Source organism: Azolla caroliniana, unplaced genomic scaffold, assembly GCF_043228905.1.
Source record: "Azolla caroliniana isolate FFs.n. ecotype wild unplaced genomic scaffold, voAzoCaro1.0.p SCAF_75, whole genome shotgun sequence".
NCBI classification, from domain to species: domain Eukaryota; kingdom Viridiplantae; phylum Streptophyta; class Polypodiopsida; order Salviniales; family Salviniaceae; genus Azolla; species Azolla caroliniana.
Genome location: NW_028230510.1, coordinates 26,463 through 47,944, shown reverse-complemented (window position 1 = coordinate 47,944; position 21,482 = coordinate 26,463). Strand labels below are relative to the sequence as shown.

At 46.7% G+C, this 21,482-nt stretch overlaps 2 long non-coding RNA genes, 1 other non-coding gene and 1 pseudogene across 3 annotated transcripts; 2 read left to right on the top strand and 2 right to left on the bottom strand.

Annotated features, from left to right (window-relative positions):
- Positions 1-435: 435 nt before the first annotated feature.
- TRNAR-UCU (transfer RNA arginine (anticodon UCU)) lies at positions 436-509 on the top strand. The gene has a single exon. It is a non-coding gene; the product is annotated as a tRNA-Arg (tRNA).
- Positions 510-3,406: 2,897 nt separating this feature from the next.
- On the bottom strand, positions 3,407-5,227 carry LOC147849350 (18S ribosomal RNA; annotated as a pseudogene).
- A 1,291-nt stretch (positions 5,228-6,518) lies between these two features.
- Positions 6,519-8,650, bottom strand: LOC147849349 (uncharacterized). Its single transcript, XR_015531795.1, has 2 exons — positions 8,008-8,650; positions 6,519-7,523 (listed from the first exon to the last, which is right to left on the bottom strand). It is a non-coding gene; the product is annotated as an uncharacterized LOC147849349 (long non-coding RNA).
- A 5,301-nt stretch (positions 8,651-13,951) lies between these two features.
- LOC147849348 (uncharacterized) lies at positions 13,952-18,243 on the top strand. The gene is made up of 2 exons (XR_015531796.1): positions 13,952-15,168; positions 15,272-18,243. It is a non-coding gene; the product is annotated as an uncharacterized LOC147849348 (long non-coding RNA).
- The last annotated feature ends 3,239 nt before the right edge of the window (positions 18,244-21,482 follow it).

Here is a 21,482-nt window from a genome sequence, read left to right as displayed (position 1 = left end):
GATACTGCCCGGGGAAACGAGAGGGTCACTTCCGAATCGAAGATAATAAATGAAGGGGAGACCGAATAAGGTCATGTATCAAAACGACTTCTGACATCACCAAGTAGGTCAGAACCGCGTTCGTGAGCTGACAATTTATCCGGATAGGCCGAACCTTTCAAAGCAAATGCGAAAAAAGCACCAATTGGGATCAGGGAAGGTAGCAAACTGATGACTAGGTAGAAAGAAATAGGGGCAAATTCGAAAATGAGAAGAAAAGTCTTTACGGAAAAGAATGGCATTCTTTAGAACTTACTTCAGGAAGAATCATCCAGGGCTGCGGTTGCGGTTTCTTCTTTCTTGTATTCATAACTTTTTTCTATTGCTTTTTCGGCGAAAAGGCAAGCAAGTTTTACCTGACTTAACTGAAAAGCCTAGAAGTGTTTGTAATGCACAGCATCCTTAGCTCAGTCGGATAGAGCAACAACCTTCTAAGTTGAAGGTCACAGGTTCAAGTCCTGTAGGATGCGGAAAGTGCACATTAGATTATATACCTACGGAATGCTTTGCCCTTGTTCAGGGCGGGCTAGCGGGTTCTTCCTTTCAACCGAACCTGCATCATGCTTCGGTCACTTTTCGCTATATTGGTATATGGGATTACTTGCCCCTTTTCACTTCTTTTTAAACAGCCATGATTATAAAGAACCAATCTCAGATTTTTATGAAACCCTGCCTGAACTGAACTTTATCATGGCTTGCAGTCCACTTGAATAATTTGCTACTGTTCTATCAGTTTTCAAACGGATACATAGATTTTGAACATCGAAGAAAGAAAGCATATTATGCGCCGCTCTACCGTATGAAATGGAAAAAGGAAAGAAAGAGTATTATTCCAAAAAGGAAAAGAAAGTCATTTTTTAAAGATTACCGAATACAAGCGCACATTCGGGCTATTAGGGACCCCCAACTCCATATTATTAAAGATATTTATACGGATTTAGACGCGGAAGGGCTATTATTGATTTGGAAAAAACACTTTTATTCTTGAAGATTGCTTGTAATGCGATTGGATCTATCATTCGTAAGGAGGGCCATTTATTGTTGGTGAATATTGATCTTTTGTACGATGACACAATGAAAAAAATGGCGAGAAGGACCAATTAAAGTCATATCAATTCCAAATGGATTGGTGGTTTCTTAATCAATTGGGAACATATGAAACATGAAGAACGCTTTAAGTATTCATCCACGTGGCGGCATTCTAGTCTACGTTTTTTAAAGATGTAAAGATATTTCGAAGGACTGATAACATGCTAAATTTCAGATAGTTTAGTTATACCGAATGCACGTAAAGATTTCATAGCTATATTTGAAGCTAATTGATCATGAATATTTATTGCATTCCTGGTGGATTCTACTCTCCTAGAGGGATTACATAGGTTAGTTATTTATCTCATTCTGGTAAATAATGATTCCGTGTGGTTCACAAATCCATTTTGCTAATTGGTCACGAAAATAGTCATTCATTCGAAAAAGGCTTGAGAACCCAGCAGAAAAGCCAGTAAAATAAGGAAAATTCAAAAAAGAAAAAAGAATACCCACTAGAAAGGATGCTAGTTGCTGTCTCTCACCTCTTCAGAGCGGCACCAGAAATCAAGCAAGAACCAGTATTATTCGTCACCTTACTATGCGTCCCTTTGCCATTCTTTGCGATGGCGAAAGCGGCTCCAGATGAGAAAAAGAGCCCAGCACAGCCCTGGAATTTGGGCTTGATACACTGGGAGGTTATAAACAGTCACACCCGCAGAGAGCGGCTGGGCGGTAAGTTGGAGGGAGTTTTCTGCAACAACTTTAACTTTCGCAGCTAACAGAAATCTCCTCTGTCCTAGAAGATGACGTTAGATCAAACCTATGCTCTCAGGCGCTTCTAACGTCCTACAAAACCGAAATCAAGTCAACAACGCCGCAAGCAATTAGTGACCTCAGTTCAGCTAGCAGGAAATATGATACTGGGATAGGGTAGCAGGCACTATCGCGAGGCGCTCCCCTATCCCAATGGGACTACAGGAAAGTCCGCAATGCAATATTGTGGAGAATGAATTAACCCCATTAAGGCAACCACGAAAGCATACCGCTTACGGTTTGATGAGTCTGATCTCGAGCGAGAATGAATTATCATTTTGTTCTGAGAATTCATCTGTTGGCTCAGCTCCTGGGGATGTAGAGGGCTAAAAGTAACAACAACTTGGTTATGGAAAATTGTCTTCAATTAAGTCATTTTTTATCCTATACGTCGGGGCGGGGTCCGCCCCCTCCCACGCCAATTGAACCAGTTAAAGGGAAGACAAGATCGACCCTCAACCATGCTGCTTTTACGGCATGCTCTTCCTTTCTTCCTGTGCTTGTTCTCTTCAGTCTAAGCTACGTAACTCCTCCCTTCAGTCCAAACCTTCGTCCCAATTCGTAAGCCTTCGCTTGACCGCAGTCCCTCGGTAGAAATGGGTTTGGTTTTCCCATAGCCATGATCTGTAGCCATCCTTTGTCCTATTTGTCAGTTGCGGATAACGGGAGTCGAACCCATATCCTCTGCTTGGAAGGCAGATAATCTACCGTTAATCTATATCCGCCTAAGTTTCGTTTCCGAAAGGAGGGGTATTATGAAGAAAGAGATCATTCCTATAATACAAATCGGCCGAAGCGCGGGGCCTTCTATGCGCGCGCAAAGACTTTGCCCCGCTCAAGCACCTAGTAGAATGCGAGTGATGGATCATTTGTGTTCAATTCGTTTCATATACGATAATTCATGGAACGCTATCGATGAAAATTTTCTGTTCGTATCTCTCCAATTCAAGAGCAATCAAGCCAAACTGCAGAGCCACCATTCGACCCTGCCTCTACAGGTACAAAGAAGGATGTAGCGGGAAGGGAAAAGGGCCTAGAAAGAAAGTCTTATGTCCTTGCAGCAAGCAAGTCGCAGCAATGCAATGAAGGCCTTCGCTTTGTCGTCGTCTTTCGATCTATACGTTTTTCGAACTCCAATGCTTGCTTGCTTGCTTGCTTGCTTGCTTGCTGCTTTAGGCTTTAGCGAGGTTCATGAAATCTCGAAGAAAGCAGCAAGCAGCTGGGGTCTTTGAATAGTTAACGTCTCACAGGTCATGAGGCGGCTCGAAAGTCAAAGAATGTATATGATACTAACCGTACATTTTCCCTTCCCGCGCTGGTAGCTCAACTGTTAACCGCTTCATCCGCGATTGGTCTACGGTTTCAATCCCTTCATGCGCTTCATGAAGAAGCGCTTCCTCCTCGCGCATAGCGCTTCATCCGGCCGGGCCGGGCCGGGCCGGGCCGGGCCGGCATTTACCCAACTTGGAATTAACTTCATCAAGTCAGTACAGTTAACGAAAGGACGCTGGCGCTTCCCTTTGAGATTCCCTCCAGCCACAGGTTCCCCTACGACTACCATGTTACGACTTCACCCCAGTCACTGACCCAACCGTGATATGCGCCAAGAAGACCACCAATACCAAAATGGGCCACACTCAACTAGGCATGGAACACTTTAGTAATGGGTGATCTCTGGTCGATGCTTCGGGCGAAACCAATTCCCAGGGTGTGACGGGCGGTGTGTACGGGGCCCGAGTACATATTCACCGCGGCATGCTGATCCGCGATTACTAGCGATTCCAACTTCATGTTCTCGAGTTGCAGAGAACAATCCGAACTGAGGCAATCTTTCTGGATTCGCTCCGCCTTACGGCCCTGCTTCCTATTGTAATTGCCATTGTAGCACGTGTGTAGCCCAGCCCATAAGGGCCATGCGGACTTGACGTCATCCTCACCTTCCTCCATAGTAGAACTACGGGCAGTCTCTTGTGAGTGCAACATCGGCACAGAGGGAGTGTCATCAATCCTGGCTAACCGCTGACTGAACACAGATTCATGGGCAGGTACCGATGAAGCGGCTCACTTACCACCGGCTCGCTCGTCGGAACCTCAAGTTCGTCGGAAGCCAGCCCATGTTCTATGTTCCTGCTTGCCGAGGGTGAATGATGACATTGATCCTCTGGGAGCAGCATATCTTAGCAACACAAAACGAGGGTTTCGCTCGTTATAGGAGTTAACCAAAAACGTCTCACGACACGAGCTGACGACAGCCATGCAGCACCTGTATGAATTTTCGTTTCATCCCGTTAAGGACAAGCACACCGGTTCATATGTCAAGTGTTCATACGTCAAGTGTTCATATGTCAAGGGCTGGTAAGGTTTTGCGCGTTGTATCGAATTAAACCACATGCTCCACCGCTTGTGCAGGCCCCCGTCAATTCCTTTGAGTTTCAGTCTTGCGACCGTACTCCCCAGGCGGAGTGTTTAACGCGTTAGCTGGGCCCCCGATCCGCGGACCAAGGACGAACACTCATCGTTTACGGCATGGACTACCAGGGTATCTAATCCTGTTTGCTCCCCAAGCTTTCGCACCTCAGCGTCAGTAGAGACCCAGAAAGCTGCCTTCGCTACTTCGGCGTTCCTTCGTATATCTCCGGATTTTATCCCTACACACGAAATTCCACTCCCCTCTGTCCCACTCGAGTAAATTGGTTTTGAAAGCATTCCGCCAGTTGAGCTGGCGCCTTTGACTTTCAACCTGATTCACTGCCTACGTGCCCTTTACGCCCAGTCATTCCGAATAACACTTGCCCCCCCCGTCTTACCGCGGCTGCTGGCACGGAGTTAGCCGGGGCTTCTTCTTCGAGTCTTGTCATAATCGCGTACTCGACGAAAGAGCTTTACAAGCGGCATTGCCCTTCCTCGCGTTAGCGACGTTTTTCACTCACTCACGCGATATTGCTGGATCGGGCTTTCGCCCATTGTCCGATATTCCCCACTGCTGCCTCCCTACGGAGTCTGGGCCGTGTCTCAGTCCCAGTGTGGCTGATCGTCCGAAAAGATCAGCTAAGCATCTGCGGCTTGGTCAGCCTTTACCCAACCAACTACCTAATACTACGCAGGCTCATCAAACAGCGCTTTTTAGCTTTATCGAAAAGCAGCAAGCAAGCAAGCAAGCAAGCAAGCAAGCAGCAAAGCTGCTTTCGTTTCTTTGGGATTCGGCCCAAACTGTTTGGCAGATTCCCACGCGTTACGCACCCGTTCGCCACTTTGTCTTCAACTGTTCTATAGACGAAAACAACGTTCGACTTGCATGTGTTAAGCATATCGCTAGCGTTCATTCTGAGCCAGGATCAAACTCGGTTTTTTGGTCAATTTCTGCCATACGAGGCAGGTTGATGAATTCATGTGCAATATTTGAATTTTGGTGTGACTCTTGGTTGGAGAAGGCCACACCACAGTTGGTCTCTTCTCCATAAGCCGGACCGCCAACGTCAAGGCGAGATCACATTGGTCCAGTCCCCGCATAGCCAGTGGAAGGGTGAGGTGCATCCACTCAGATAGCATGGGGAGGTCGAATGACTGCGGCCACGTCAATCCGCTTCTTTTCTTTTCTTGTTGGGCCGCGCCGCAATTGTCTAGCTTCTGCGTTTAGTTTTTTTTTTCGCTCTCGAACGGTTACGATGAACCGGTGCATATGGCCGGAGAACCAACCTTTGGTTCGAGATGGATTCGGCCTTCCCTTACGTCATGTTCATGGCCTTGCATTCCAATGATCACTGCGCTTCACTTGGCTCCAGAGAGCAAGAAGGCCTAGCTAGAACAACAATCTCAGTGACAAAATTGACCTCGGCTAGAAGGTTACGTAAGTGAATTTCAGTCGGGCCAGCAGCAGTGTTCACATGTTCATAGATGCTCCAATGAAAAAGCATAAACATCACGAAGCCCGTCTAAAGTTTAGTTTTTTTCTTCGCTGAAAAGCAGCAGCTCTCGATACACTGGTGCATATGGCCGGAGAACCAACCTTTGGTTCGAGATGGATTCGGCCGAAGGGAGTGAGAACCGGCGTGTTGGCATTAACAATCATGCTCTCATCTTTCGAATCAGTCGTTACGGGGTCAATGAGCTAGCTCGTAGCTACGAGAGAGATTCCCTAAGAACAAGGTGGTTCTGGAATACGAGATAAAGCAACGAGGACAGTGGGAACAAGACCTTTTGGTGGTGGGACCCTGGACTGTTTAAGTGTTGGTCCCGGGGCACCTATCCTGGCGCATTCTTGCTTGCTTGCTTGCTTGCTGAACCCGGGTTGGCGTTAGCTAACCGCCTACCAAACTTGACCTGCTTTCATCTTGGGGCCTGACCCGCTTTATTCCTCGTCGTTGAGGGCGTGCTTGCTTGCTTGCTTGCTTGCTTGCTGGGGCACTCGACCGCAATAAAGGGAGAGAAGCTTTCACGACTTCCCACGGTGTGGCCATTACTCTCAAAGGGTAAGCTGGTTTCACCGTTATGAGCCAGTTATTGAAAAAGCGTTCGCACGCTTGTGGGGCGAAAGGCCAGAGGAGGACTCCTTTTCCCTCTTCTTGTGGTCCTTCGGACTTCAACAAAGGAACGGCGGAGTCGTAGCTCTTTGATTCACCCCTAGCCACGAGTCATCCCCGTATTTTGCCACATACGTGAGTTCGGTCCTCCAAGGCCTCTGTGGAGAGCTCGATTCAACCTGCTCGTGGCTAGATCAATCGGTTTCGGGTCAAATAGAAACAACGCCGAAGATTCAACCTCGTTGCGCCTACACCTAATGGCTTAAGCCGCTGTTCCCATTCACTCGCTGACCCATTATGCAAAAGGTACGCCGTTAGGGTGGAAAGTGCTAAAGCGAGAGCCGACAACGCGAAGCTTCGCTCAAGGGTTCGCGTATGCGAACATTAGTGGCTTTGCCTCCGAAAGCTACAGCGCTTTCTCAGCTTCGCGTATGCGTTCCATCGAACATTAGTGGCTTTGCCGCATTTTCTCAGCTTCGCTCTTCCGACTGATAGTTTGCATCGGATTTCAGGTTTTCTATTGCACTCCCGGCATACGGCGGGGTCTTTTCACTTTTCCCTCACGGTACTTGTGGTACGCTATCGGTCATTGAGGAATACTTAGGCGCGGGGGTGGTCCCCCTTAGTCACGTAAAGCGATCATTATTCAAACACGGTATCCGCGTTTTGTAATGGTAATCAAACTTGCCAGGAAAGATCTACGGGGCTATCACCTTCTTTGGCCAGATCTTCCAACCTTTTCAGAATTCCTTGAGGAAGGGTTCCCACCCTTCCCTCTACTGCAAGTTCTCCCCCGCACGGGGCCAGGGAAAGCGGCCCTTCTGGGCTGGGGCCCCTTCCCTTTTCTTTGCCTAATCCGCTTTCGCTCGCCGCTACTAACGGAGTCTCAGTTGATTTCCTTTCCTTTAGCTACAATGATGTTTCAGTTCGCTAAGTTTCTCAAGTCCGAGGCAGAGCCGCAGCACACGGCATGCCCGGCAAGCTTGGATACGGTTTCCCGATTGGAAACCCATGGATCACAGACGGTATCTCCCCATGGCCTTTCGCCTTTGGAAGCGTCCTTCCCTCTCAATGCCCAGGCATCCATCCAATGCATTCTTTTCGATGCAGTAGGAGTTGAACCTACCGAACACCGTACAAAATCTTAATGAGTGTTCTGCGATCGCCACTCAACCTGTGACTGCTTAAAACCGAGACAAAAAGAAGCCCGCATAGATTATTATACAATAATCTTCGGACGTTTGTAAAATGCGGAAGAAGCGCGGAAAGAATTGGTCGAGTACTTGGACAGAGGATTCATTGTTTCGACGAAAACGTCTACCAAATGACCCTGCATCCTCTGTTTTTTCCTTTACGCTCTTGAGTTCTCTTTCCGTGCTGTGCGATACGAAGTTTGTACAATCCGCAGCAAGCAAGCAAGCAAGCAAGCAAGCAAGCAAGCAAGAAGGGCTTCGTCCTTCCTCCTTTCTTAGCGTCTCGTTTAACTAAACACTTTAGATTTCCCTGACAAGTTCCCTAGCTCTCTCGAGCGTAAGAGTTGAGGAACAGATTTTCCGATAATGCATGCCAGCCAGGGATTTACGCATCATTGGTATTGTGTGTTTACCGTTCTAATCTGTCTTCACATCCATAGCTTGCTTTTTTGCGTTGTCGTACGCCTTTTCATTGTTTCTGGCTGATATCAGATTCGCATCTGACCTTTAGGCAATCGCATATACGATTTGAAAGGGTCCGGGCTGTCGAACCACGTCTCCCGAAAATTATCAGTACATATGGCAGAAAACGCTTTTCACATATCGAGGTCGGAATGGGATCGGGTGTTTCACGTCTTACAAAGATGCCCGGACGGAACGAAACGCTTGATTAATGAACAAAAGAGTGCTAACGACAAAAGCGGCGGGCGCCGAACAGCAAGCAAGCAAGCAAGCAAGCAAGCAAGCAAGCAGGGAAAGTGCAAATACAGCTGGTACTTAGCCTTCGATCGCTACCAACCTCACAAGGATGTCATCAATTCGCAGGTGGTTATTAAGTAAAAAGTGTAATATAAATGGCTACCAAACCAAAGTTCTTCTTTTGAACTTTCAAGAAGGCCTGAATATTCATGGATTATTATACGATAATCTTTAATGCGGCTCAGATTGCGGAAAGAATTGAATGCTGGAATTTCGAAATTCCGTTGGTAAAATTCAGAAGGATCATGCAAGAAGGCAATATCATCTTCTGGCCATAATCTGCGAATCCAGCAAAGCAAAGCAAAGCAGCACTTTTCTTTTCACTTTAAACCGAGCCGGCGGCAATCTTGATGAATCACTGGCAAGAAGATGCTTTGCACTTTTCTTTCCACTTTAAAGCAGCAATCTTTTCACTCGGAAATGGCAAAAGAGCTTGGAAGAAGAATAGGCTAGGGACGGAGTCGAACCGTCATTCCAGGATTTGCAGTCCAATACATTGCCATTATGTTACCCAGCCAGCAGAACGTTTTTCCCGCTTAAATGAAGAGAGGCGGGACTCTCATTTAAGGGGGGTGACCTTAGGCCACCCTTTGAAATAATCTAAAGCCTTACAATCAATTTCTGCGATGCCATAAAATGTGAACCAACGACAACGATTTTGGGCAAAATAAGAATTAGTGATTGAAAAAGACCCGCAGCTTGCTTGTGAAGCCGACCAGCGTACTGCCAACACGACTTGTTTATGCCTATTAAAGAACCTTTTAATGCTAATTCACAGAAAACTATACGAAGCATACAAAATAACTAATATACGAAACGGAAGCGACCGATGGAAATACGTCAGTTTCTTACTCATGTAAATAAACTATTTCTTGCTGCTGTTGGTGCTTAGGAAGAGACTGCTGGTTAGGGGGCGGCTTTCGATTCAATGGTGCTTTTTCTTTTCTGAAACTAGCGCAGCACGAATCTCTTCTTTTACCGCAATATTACGCTTTATTGGGTTCGTGTTCAGAATTCTGGATGTCCTACTTCTGCAGAATGTCTCATTTCTGCTTCTGCGAAACTTTAGACCTTTGTTTCCAAATTTCCCACTTCTGCTTTTATTCTTGTGGAACCTAAATTTTCTACTTTTGTAAAATTTCTTCTTTTTGTGGAACCTCTCACTCTCATTTTTGCGAAAGGGACTCCTGAAAAGGAAAGCCACGAACCCTGCAGTAACTGCGGCATACCCACCCTTCATTAAATTGAAAATCAACCCTTTGACCTTGTCGCGGTCACGCCAAATCTTGGTTAGTTCAATCCGAACTATTTTCTTGTTCAATGGTTTTGACAAAATAATTTCCGGTTTACGTGGTTCTGGCAAAATAATTTTTGGTTCACGAAGCTCTTCCACTTTTTCCAGATTCGAATCTTCGATCCCAACAGAATTAAACTTTGCTTACTTGGTGATTGGCGCTCTTGCTGTCACTTCATGTTTTAAAAGGATTACAGGAGTTTTCAGTCCTGTATTCACCAAGATCATATTCTGCGGGTGTAACAGTTTGATTAAACCTCTGTCCCCATCATGACTTTTGTCCCTGTATTATAATGGTTTCACTGAATATTATAGAGCGCCTTCACGTAGTAAAGTGGGACTAGAATTATACAGTTAACCTAAGCCGCACCATTACTGCTGGGGCTTGGCTCCCGAACCGTGCATGAGCTATAGGCCTCACACGGCTCTTCCCGTCATGCTGGCATCTCCTCCCCGTATTTAGCTATGACGGAAGGCGTTTCGAGTTATGGTATGATTTCACTCCAAATTGCAGGCAGGCAGGCAGGCAGGCAGGCAGGCAGTTAGGACGGTGATTTAACGCGAGTTTGAATACCTTACGTATGATTCGCTGTCATCTACGATCCAATTTGAAGAAGTTAATGGGTCCCCGTGTCAGCTCTGGAGCTTGGTGAAGAATCCTATTTCCAAGAGCATACAGCCTGGCGGGCCTTCCGTTTCCGGAGCTTCATGGGCGTTGCCCCGTTCCCCAACCAGATGCTTGGATGTGAGCTATACTCCGTAAGGGATGCCGCGAGCGTAGATGGTCTGTCTCAGACAGAAGAGCCATCGATAACTTACTTTTCTCGGGCGTCAAGGGATGCTCAATGACAATCCCCAAGTTGTCACTGCCTTGCTCCCTCCCGCTATTACGATAACGAGTCCCGTGGTCAGCACCGTCGATTGGGCCACGAAGCTTACACTCATTCATTGTTCGTCCTGCGCCCCGGGCCTTTTGCTTTTGCAGTTTCGAAGGTAGCCGCCCTTCCATCAAGGCCTGGGAGTCAACTGAACATCTCAGCTACTGGCGGAAAAGATCGGCGATCTCTTTTTGTCCGCTTTTGGTTGAAGTTCACGTTATTAATAGCGTGAGCCGTTTTGCAGATATTGCTTAGGGCTAACAGATCACACTGGGGAATAATTAACCAAAGCTCGTTCTGCTTTCTCTTATTCTTGTTCTGTTTCTCGTTTCGAGGTCTGTTTCTAATATCTATGGGAGTTTGTGAGAGGTCCCTCAGGTGAAAGCAGCTTACATGGGAATGAAAGGGATCCTCTTAGCGGCATCTCTAGTAAGAGATGAAGCTAGGAGGTGGGCTGTCTAGTCCCTTAGCCTTCACCGAACCCATTATGCTCAGATGCATACAAAGGCTTATGGTTCCTGGCGAACTTAACACCCGAGGCCAAACCTCGCCTCGAATGTAGGAGCTGCTATAAGTCACTTTATATAGAGACCTTCTTTCAGGGATCAAAAGGCCCCCACGACTCAAGCAGTTGGATGGTTGGATGGGGTGTTCTAAGACCTTTTTCATAGCGTCATACTACCCATACACGATTCCAAATCGGAATCTTTCCCGTCGCTACCGTCTTCGGTGGGTTAGGGGAGGTGGAGATCGGGCTCGGAAAAGATCCAGAACAGGGTCTCCTCTAATCAATCCCGAACAAGTTCTCGAAGCTGTAATCTTACGTAATGTCGTGTGATCAATTCAAGAACCGCTTCTGTTCTGCGCCGATAATCTCAGGATCGCCGCACATTGTTTCTAGTTCGGAGAGAGACACGATCGCCTCTCCTTTCTCCAAAATCGATAGATACTGCCCCCGTAACCTCAGAGGCGAATTTTGCCATATACCCAACCCTAACCATGGGAAGGTTTCAGAACTGAGCAAACCAAGGTTCCCATCCCAAGGCGGCAGAGGTAAAACACCTGCTTGCTTGCTTGCTTGCTTGCTGGGGATGTTAGAACCAACCAGTGCCGATGAACCGGTTCATCATGAAGGCCGGCCCGGCCCGGCCCGGCCCGGCCGTTTTCACGCATGAGGAGAAAGGTAGCCTTCTACCGCCCGCCGCCGAGAGAGCACCTCACGCGAAACCCGCTCCGCAACAACAAAGTCGAGCTAATTCGCCGAAGGCCTCTCGGAACTCAGAGAATCTGCAGAACAAGGGAACGGTCTGAGAAGTCACCTTAGCACTGCTGACGAGAGAGAATGATACCGAGGAAAGGAAAGGAAAGGAAAGGAAAGGAAAGGAAACATTTCTCCCTTTCCAGGAGAATCGGGGGGCGGGCAGATTCCAAGCTAACGACCGAGATGAAGGAAAATAAAAATGGGAAAGGGTAGTAAGTGGGAAACAGGAGGAATGGATGATGATGGAACGGTGATGTATCAGATAAGGTGGACCAGCGCTGATAGACAACGGAGAGTAGAACCTGAACCCGACTCTATCGTTGGGTATTCGACCCCTGAACCTTTGGCCGGGTACTCATCTAATGCATTCCGAAAAATACAGTAGGAATTGGACCTACCGAGCACCGTATAGAATCGTAAAAGGAAGACAACTAGGTGATTCGTCGAGCCCCAACCGGCCGGATCCCCTGCCCTTGATGTTATAAGCCCACCTTCAAAGCAAAGCTGGCCCGCTGAACCCCACAACGTCAGGCTTTTCAACCAGTCAAGTTTCCATTGACCTGCATTCTGCTTGGGGAAGGGCAAGGCCCATACCTTGTTGTCATAAGCCCCCCCACCAATAGATAGGGACAGATGGAAATGACCGAACCACGTCCACAGAATGCCGGTACCGAGCAGCTGCTTCGAAGCCGAAGTGATGCGAAGGACTAAAATGACCTATATATTAACAAATACCGCGTATCGTCGAGAGAATGGTCCCTGTAGTAACGTAGGACCCATAAGACCCGATGGCTAAGAGGAAAGTAAAACCATAAATACCGTCGGAAATGATGAAGAGTGCTTCGTAATATTCCATTCCCTAAAACCCGGTGGGAACTGGAGCCAGCCGAACGATAGCTACTAAAGCGTGAACCGCTTATTATTTTAAACCTGCGAGTATGGCATGATGAGCCCAAGTCACGGCAGCTCCAGAGGAAAGGAGAATAAGGGTATTTAGAAAAGGGATTCCCCAGGGATTTAAAACCTCAACTCCTTTGGGGGGCCGAATAGCTCCGATCTCTACCGCGAGTGCCAAAGATAAATAAAAGAAAGCCCAAAAAAAGGCTAGAAGAGACATAACCTCCGAGACGATAAACAAGAGAAAACCGTAGCGAAGCCCTAATTATACCACTTTGGTATGACGTCCTTCGTAAGTAAATTCACATGTAACATCGCGCCGCCATACAAACATGGTGTATAAGATCAAGCTTAGGCCTAAAGTGAGGAGTGTTCCGTCTCCCGCGAATGAATGCATATACATAACAGCACCGATGGTGCTTGCTAAGGCTCCGAGTAACCCCAGGAGAGACCATGGACTTGAATCCACCGGATGATAGGGATGCTCTTAGGAGACACTCGTGTTATTTATTTAATGAATTCACACGAAACGGTTTGTACATGAAAGAGTCTTGGCTACTATAATCAATGTAAGGGAGATGAATCCTATTGCAAATACAATCGGAATGAAGAAATCCTAAAATCCAATAATCAGTTCCACAACCGAAGAGACTTCTAGATCTTTCAGGATTTCTAGGCCACCCGAAAGATCGGGTAGTGTATTCTACGACAGATTGAGGAGCACCTGCGGGAACAACTCTTCGTTGTTATTTTAAAGAGTTGCGATGTCCTCGTGCAATTCGGTCTATAATCTTTCTAAGCTGTTTATGACTATGGGCATGTCTTATCCAATCTGTTTCTTTTCCTCGGTGCTTTATACCTAGGGCAGTCTCCTGCATTCATGGCAGTTCCTATGGTTGCAAAAACAACAAGGAGTCGGTTCCCGTATATACCCGGCTTTTCTTGTATGCTTTCGGCAAGCAAAAAAAACGCTAGCGGGCCTACCACGCTTCGCGCCTGCGTCTTTGCCAGACAGTATTTGCCAGTAGTGCCATCCCACCCGACCTGAGGATTTAGTTTGTCCCTTGCTAAAATATCTTTGAAGAACTTGTACTGATTTTCCAGGTCGGTCCTCGCGAGCGGATATGGGCCCTAGAGGATGGTGTAGAAACTCTCTGCCCGTAAGTCGTGCCTGAAAGCGGTTCATCCGGGTGAAGCCGGCGGCGAGGAATTGACTGGTGCTGCGTTCACTGCTTGCTCGAAGGCCCGTATCCGCGCAGGCAGTAAGCAACAGATTGGTTCGTAACAAAAACAGCTTAGAAAAGAAAAAGAATAAAGTTATTTCCTATTAAACTAGTGATTGTAAAGAAAAAAATCCTTCACAACGCCAAGGTATTTTAGCAAGACACTACATAAGACTTTCGCCCTGGATGATATATGGGTTCTCATGAGAAAGAATGGTCGGTTTCCTTTTAATGAAGTAAAATCCACACCTTGACGCCCGGAATCCCGTAACGAGTGAATGTTTATTAGGAACCGAACTGATGGGCTTTCCCTAAAGTAACACCAAAAGTCTACCTCCTTTCGTGCGTCCTTCGCCTCCTCCTAAATAAATTCACTTTCTCTAAAGTAGCCCAATGGATTGTTAACAAGTTCTACGATATACTTATCTTCAAGCCAACCAAGTACTTTAGCACCTTATTGCATACATGTTCGAACTCAACTCCAGGTCGCGTATAATCACTCTCATTGCAATCAACCATGGCTACTCCAATATTAATTAATTTTGGCTTTCTTTCTATAAACTTTCGTTCCAGCCAGGGAAACGGTGAAGGATAGTGATTTACGGCATGACTGTACAGTTTAGCCGTCACCACTTGTAATTTGAGTCGATAGCCAAACACGGATTATGCCCTCTACGCAGACAGAGAACCGCCCAACCTAGCTGCGCAAATTGCTTGCTTGCTTGCTTGCTTGCTTGCCCCCTTCTTGCGGATGCGGAAGAACTTGCTTGCTGCTAAGTTTTATTAGCGCAGGTGAAGGCCTTTCCGCTGTCTGTGAGGCGGATAACGGGCAATCTCACTCATTGCGCTGTTTTATTGACTTCGCCACGGCACCACTTTTTTGGCGGATAAACGGCCTTCATGCTGCCGTTAGTCGAGGCGGCCCGATGAACCAGTGCAGCAGAAAAGAATTTCGGTTATAGAATGGCCGGTCTCTTTCACTTGCTTCTGATCAAAGGCCGGCAGAGAAGTAGCCGTACAGATAGCATAGGCTGCGGCCTATTCTTGCAGAGAAAACAACTTCGAGAATGATAACCCGTAGGTACCGGTGGGTTCGATCAGTCCCTGGAGTTCGCTAGGTGATATCTATACGGCAAGGAGGATATGAAGCTATCCCTACGGAATCCAATCCCTGTGGTCCTAGATCGGTCCCGAAGCACTAGTCCGGTACCTGCTGCAATCAGTCCCTATGGTACTTGCTGCAACCAGTCCCGAACCCAAAGGTTTGCTACGCTGCCGCTGTAGGCATAGTTGGTACCGATGTTCACTGAGATTGGGAATCCCCGCTTCGTGCTGATCGTATCGTATTCTCTTCGCTTATTGCAGCTGTGGTAATCGAGGCTTTGCTTTGTATTCTCGAAGTACGAACGCTAGCTGATCGCTTCGTATCCTTTCAACCGTTGAGGAGCTGCAACTGCTTGGCGTTGTCTATGGCCATGATTGTATCGCGGTTGGTTCGGGCGGGAATCAATCAAATCGCCACTTTTCACGCGCCCGCCGGTTCATCCCGGAGGAACCGCACAGGAGTAATTCAGACTGTTTCTCTAGTCAATTTCGCGTGACCGTAAGACGCAATTCTGCAAGCGGAAAAAGGGACTCGAACCCTCAACTCCAGCCTTGGCAAGGCTATACTCTACCATTAAGCTATTTCCGCCAGCGGAACCAGAGCCGAGTGCGGTTCTTCCCCCGTAGAGAAAGCGCTATAGCTTTCGGGGGAAGAACCGCAATGAAGACTTCATTGCGGTTCCCTTGGAACTATTGACTTGAGACTTCGATGACTCATCGATAGGTCCATGCCCGGAGAGATTCGAACTATCCCGGATTCGAAGTTTGGTGCTCGAGCTACAGGCACAAGTTGACCTTACAGACCGAACAGAGGCTAGTAAAATCTAACGCTTAGCTTAGAAGGTCGTAAGATCAGACCAGACTTCGCCCGGAAAACGAACGTAAAGCATTGAAAGAGCGTTGCTTAGTGGCTGGCTTTGGCCGCCTTTACGACCCAAAGACGAATCTCCGGGTCCCAGCTTATTATCCTGCAATGTTACGGATTGACTGTTACTGGTGCTAGGTAAGGAGTTTCAGTTTTGGGCGTCACTTTCGAAATATCTCGAGTAATGGGTTCATGTGAGTGCATGAACAATCCAACTACTCTACTAGGCTGCTTCCCGCCCTGTTTCGCAGCTTGCTCCCCTTCGGCGGCACGGCACGGCACGGCACGGCACGGCACGGCACGGCACGCACGCACCTGTCTTCCCGCATTCCGTCCGCTGAGCGCAAAGCGTCGACAAAGAAAGCAGCTACCTTTTCATTATTATACTGTAATCCCAGCGCAAACAAAAAAACTGCCATGAATATCGAGAACGGAACAAGAAGCCACAACGAAATCAAGTCAAGTCTACGGAAGCTTAATCCGTTTGTTCTTCGTAAACAATTGGATACAAAGTCAGTACTAACCCATAAGGCTCTGTTTCAGATTCAAAACTAGGGTTCAGCTATGAGATTTGACTCTAGGTCACGCCTTCGGTTTGTGTTTTCCGCTTGAAACATAATATCACTCGTTGTACCGGAACGGATCCCTGAAAAGTTACTTAATCCGCTGTTAGCGTCAAAAATTGTAAACCCCCTGAAGTTCATAAAGGAAGAGGTATAAAATATTGAAATGAAATTATACGTAGAAAACAAGGAGAAAAGAAACAAATCGCGTCATATATTCCAGGAACCAAATCAGTTTCCAATAAATAAGTCAGACTTGCCTCAACCTAAATCTCCGGAACTGGACCCAAAAAAGCCACTTGGGTTTGTGATTAATCAGGTCCCGGCGATAACACTAAGGTTAGTAATCTGACTCGGCACTAAATTGACCAGATTAGCATAATAGTACGTTGAAACAATTTCCTAGTTGATTCGGAATTAAAGAGAGAAATTTAGTAATATATCAAATGATTAATTAATATCAGCCGTTACCGCGGATTCCGTCACAAAGCAGGATTGCCATTACGTGGTTAATGAACCTACAGCAATGTTAAGATCTGTCGCAAGTCAAGAAAAGTTTCAATCAATCAACGAAAGAAGAATAATTCGTTTTTCATTCACAAAAATGAGAGAAGGCAAGACGCCAGGAAGAAAACGAAACCGAAGGAATAGAAATGAAGAATACAATTATGTAAAAGCAGCCTTCTGAACACTAGTAATAGTAGCCGCGCCGCTAACAGAAATGGGGAAAACACCACTAAAAGCCAAGAAAGCACCACGGTATTGCCCATACTTAACCAACTTTTAGTAATACTTTCATTATCATAATAAATTGCAAGGGAGATGAAAGAACAGGGTCCTCCTCAGGTTGTTCAAGAGGGTTTAAGGGTTTCCGTCGCTCGGACAAGTATGCAGCTTAAGCAACTGCGGAACGTGTCGCGTAAGCTGCCACTTAACCCGAAATTAGGTCAGTTGAAGTGAAAATAAAAGGAATTGGTCTTGTAAGAAAGGGATTTTCGCCGAAAAGTTCAAAAGAGGGAGGTCCTGTTACTATCAGAATTCACGACGTAATCCCAATGCTACATAATGGATGCTGACCCCCTAAAAAACGTCGTGTCTAAATACCACCATAGAGCTATTTGTCTCTACTCACCAACGTCAGAAGGTTTGGATTGGTCCTACAGCCCAGCAGGTCATGGAAGGCTTGGCTCGAGCAAGGCGAAGGAATAAACCCGAATAGAGCAGCGAAGCGGGGAGATGGAATGGAAAAAGTCGACTCAAATTAGAATAATTGCAGTTTAGTTAATACCTTACTCGTCTATTCGTTCATCCAATTTCTCCATACGACAAATATCCATTTTTTTTTGCCAATCGATCGAAAGAGTCGGCTCCGCGAAAGGTAGTTGCACTGCGGGGCTCACTCTGGAATTTGATCCTATGATTTAGAGCTATGTGGATGCCCTCCCTCCGCGTAGTCCCTCACCTTTCAGTTGTATATATCTATTTCTCTCCGTCTCTGCATAGCTACGGATACACGGCTTTAGCGCTTCATTCACCCAGTCTATTCTGTCAAAACTTACTTTCTTTATAATGCAAACCAACACTGGGGGAAGGTCCGATCCCTCCCCTCTATATCAATGACATGGTTCACCTCGTCGTGAGGTTACTTCCCTTTCCCATCTCTTTCTTGCTAGGAACTGCCATGAATGCAGGAGACTGCCCTGGGTATAAAGTGCCGAGGAAAGGGATTCGACGGAAGAGAAAGGGAACGAGATTGTTTAAAGCTAGAGCAACGGAATAACCATCTACTATCTCGGAAGAAAGAATTACCAACTATCACACCAAATTGCCAGTGGATGAGATCGGTTGAGTGGTATCGGTTGGGGATGGAATTGCACGTGTTTATGGATCGAACAAGATTCAAGCAGGAGAAATGGTAGAATTCGCCAGCGGTGTGAAAGGAATGGCTTCGAATTCTGAGAATGAGAATGTAGGAATTGTTATATCCGGTAGTGATACCGCCATTAAAGAAGGAGATATGGTCAAGCGCACTGGATCTATTGTGGACGTTCTTGTAGGAAAGGCCATGCCGGGTTGTGTAGTTGATGCGTTAGGAGTACTCATTGATGGAAAAGGTGGGGCGGCCGTTAGATCATCTGCGGTCGAAAAAGGTTGCATACAGGCATGAGACTAACCAGAACCCGCGAAGGGAGGCCGAGACCATAGCATGTCGCAAAAGAAAGCACGATTGAAGGCAAAGCGGACGAATGAAAATCATCGTGCAGCCCGGTAGTTTGGTGAAAGATGAGGCCGAAAGCAGCAAATCGGAGTCTTTTTCGGGTGACCATGCCCTATTCGTTCGTTCGACGTGTTGCCAGATAGACGCGGATATGCTCCCTGCCTGCTATAGGCACATTATGGTCAGGCCCGATTGAGTGCCACTTCTCCCGCCCGTAAACGAAAGTTTACAGCAAGCATGAGAGCGGATTACCTATCTATTCTATTGGGGACGGAAGACTGAACGACATCCCGGCAAGCCAAGCAAAGTGGGACCTTTCAACTCTTATCTTATTATGGTCCCAACCATCCGCAGGTAAAACCGGCGAGATCTTCGGCGGGAGGAAAGCCCCGGAAAGAAGTCAGAGGGCCCATACCACCTGCCTACCCTCCTAAGGCGGAACCGGCACTTGGTGAATGCCAAGTAGAAAACGGGAAGGAGCCTATGCATTTGTCATGCCCGGAGTTCGAAACAGAATAACGAAAAGGCAAGCAAGTTTTACCTGACTTAACTGAAAAGCCATTTTCCTCTCTGCAAACTCCAGGAGAGAGTGGACTTCAGGAAATCACAAAGTGGGTCCCCAAGGAGGAAAGGAGGAGGGAACTTGTGAGGAAGTTTCCACCCTCCTTTCGGCCTCTGGGGTTAAACAAGACCCAGATAAAGTCAAGTTAGAGAGCCGTGTAATGGGCGACTATTCCGCACGGTTCGGAGAGCACAACTACGATCACTTCTCCTCGGCAGAAGCTTGACTCTATCTTTGAGCGCGGTAGAATGAAGACGTGTAGAAGTCAAAGTCTCTGGGATTATTGCACGTAAATCTGTCCACGAACCTATGTAAACAGGGTTAAAAGCGGTGGATAGCCTAGTCCCTATAGGTCGTGGTCAACGGGAACTGATAATCGGCGACCGACAAACTGGAAAGACTGCTATAGCTATTGATACCATTCTGAACTAGAAACCAATCAACGCATAGGGCACCTTCGATAGTGAAAAATTGTTTCGCGTGTACGTAGTGATTGGATAAAAACGTTCAACCGTGGCATAATCGGTTAAGATTCCCCCGGAAGCCGGTGCTCTGGAATATCTCATTATTGTTGTAGTCACGGCTTCGGATTCTGCTCTCCTGTAATTCCCGGCACTACATCCTGGTCGTGCTACGGGAGAGTCTTCTAGAGATCATGGAATGCACGCATTAATCATCTATGACGATCCCAGTAAGTAATCAGTGGCATATTGATAAATGTCATTATCGCCACGTTGACTACTAGGTTGTGAGGTTTCCCTCGGAGATGTCTTCTATTCATATCTCTGTTCATCGGAAAGAGCCGCCAAAAGGTTAGACTAGACTGGTGTAGGTAGCTCGATTGCTTCACTCGTCATTGAAATATAAGCTGGAGACGTTTCTGTTTATACTCTTATCAATGTCATTCTCATTACAGATGGATAAATCCTCCCGGAAACTGAACCTCTCTATCGCGGAGTTTGGCTCGTTATTAACGTAGGATTACTCGTTAGTTGTGTTGGGTCTGCCGCTTAGCCGAAAGCTATGAAAGCACTTCGTGGCACCTTAAAATTGGAGCCGGCATAACATCGTGAAGTTGCCGCTTCTGCGTAATTTGGGTCAGACCTCGATCCCGCTATTTAGTATTCGCCATATTGCGGCGCTAGGCTTACCGAGGTACTTAAATAACTATAATATCCCCTGATCCCTATCGAATGACAGATTGTAGTTATCCTCGCGGCGGTCAATGGGTTCCCGGACTAGATCCCTTTGACATAGATCGCTTAATATGAGAAGGAACTCCCCGACAAAATCAAACCACACATACTTGAGGGTATCAAGGAGTAAAAGCTATTGAGTGAAGAGGTGTAGAAAAATCCGGCTACGTTCCGCTAAAAAATTGCCAGTTCTCTATCATCAGTAACAACTGGTTCAGTCTAGTTCAAGAGATGGGGAAGGAGGCCCCCTCACGTAATTACTAAGGAGACCCTCCCTTTTGTTTGTAGGAGCGTTAGGCGGGTGAGCGGATAACGGCGGGAATTGAACAAGCCGATAGATCACCGCCACCTAACCTATAGGTGGTTTGCGGGAATTGGCCCAGTTACCTCCTATAGAAATGCTTTGTTTGTTTGTCTTTTGGTAGGGACAGTCATTACGCGTAGCTTCGTTGGACACAACGACTGGCAACGGTTGATTTCGGCCGGCAGCTTCGGGGAAAGGTTTGAACCCATGGCTATGGCAATCTATTTTCTGGCTTCTTTTTTTCTAAAATAAATTCCGATTCGCTAGAGAGAGATCAATTGCTTGCTTGCTTGCGGGGTGGAGTAAATGGCCAACTCGTCAGGCTCATGACCTGAAGACTGCGGGTTCAAACCCTGCCCCCGCACTACATGTTGTCAACAGTAAAAAAGCAAATGAAGATTATTGTATAATAATCCATGCTTAAGAATGGGAAACTAACGTGACTATTCATATTGTCAATTCGTTATCATTCGTGTTGTCAATGAGACGGTGACATTCCAATGAAGCGGTTTTCATCATCATGAAGGCCTTCATGCATGCATGAAGAACCTGTTTGGTTTGATGAACATGCCGGTTCATCATGCTTGCTGTTTAAAATACTCGTTAGGTGGTTCCGCTTTTCTTTTGGGGAAGGCGTGCGTTTCAGGCTTGCAGGGAAAAGTGCCATTTCCGAGTTCAAAGATTGCTGCTTTAAAGTGGAAAGAAAAGTGCAAAGCATCTTCTTGCCAGTGATTCATCAAGATTGCCGCCGGCTCGGTTTAAAG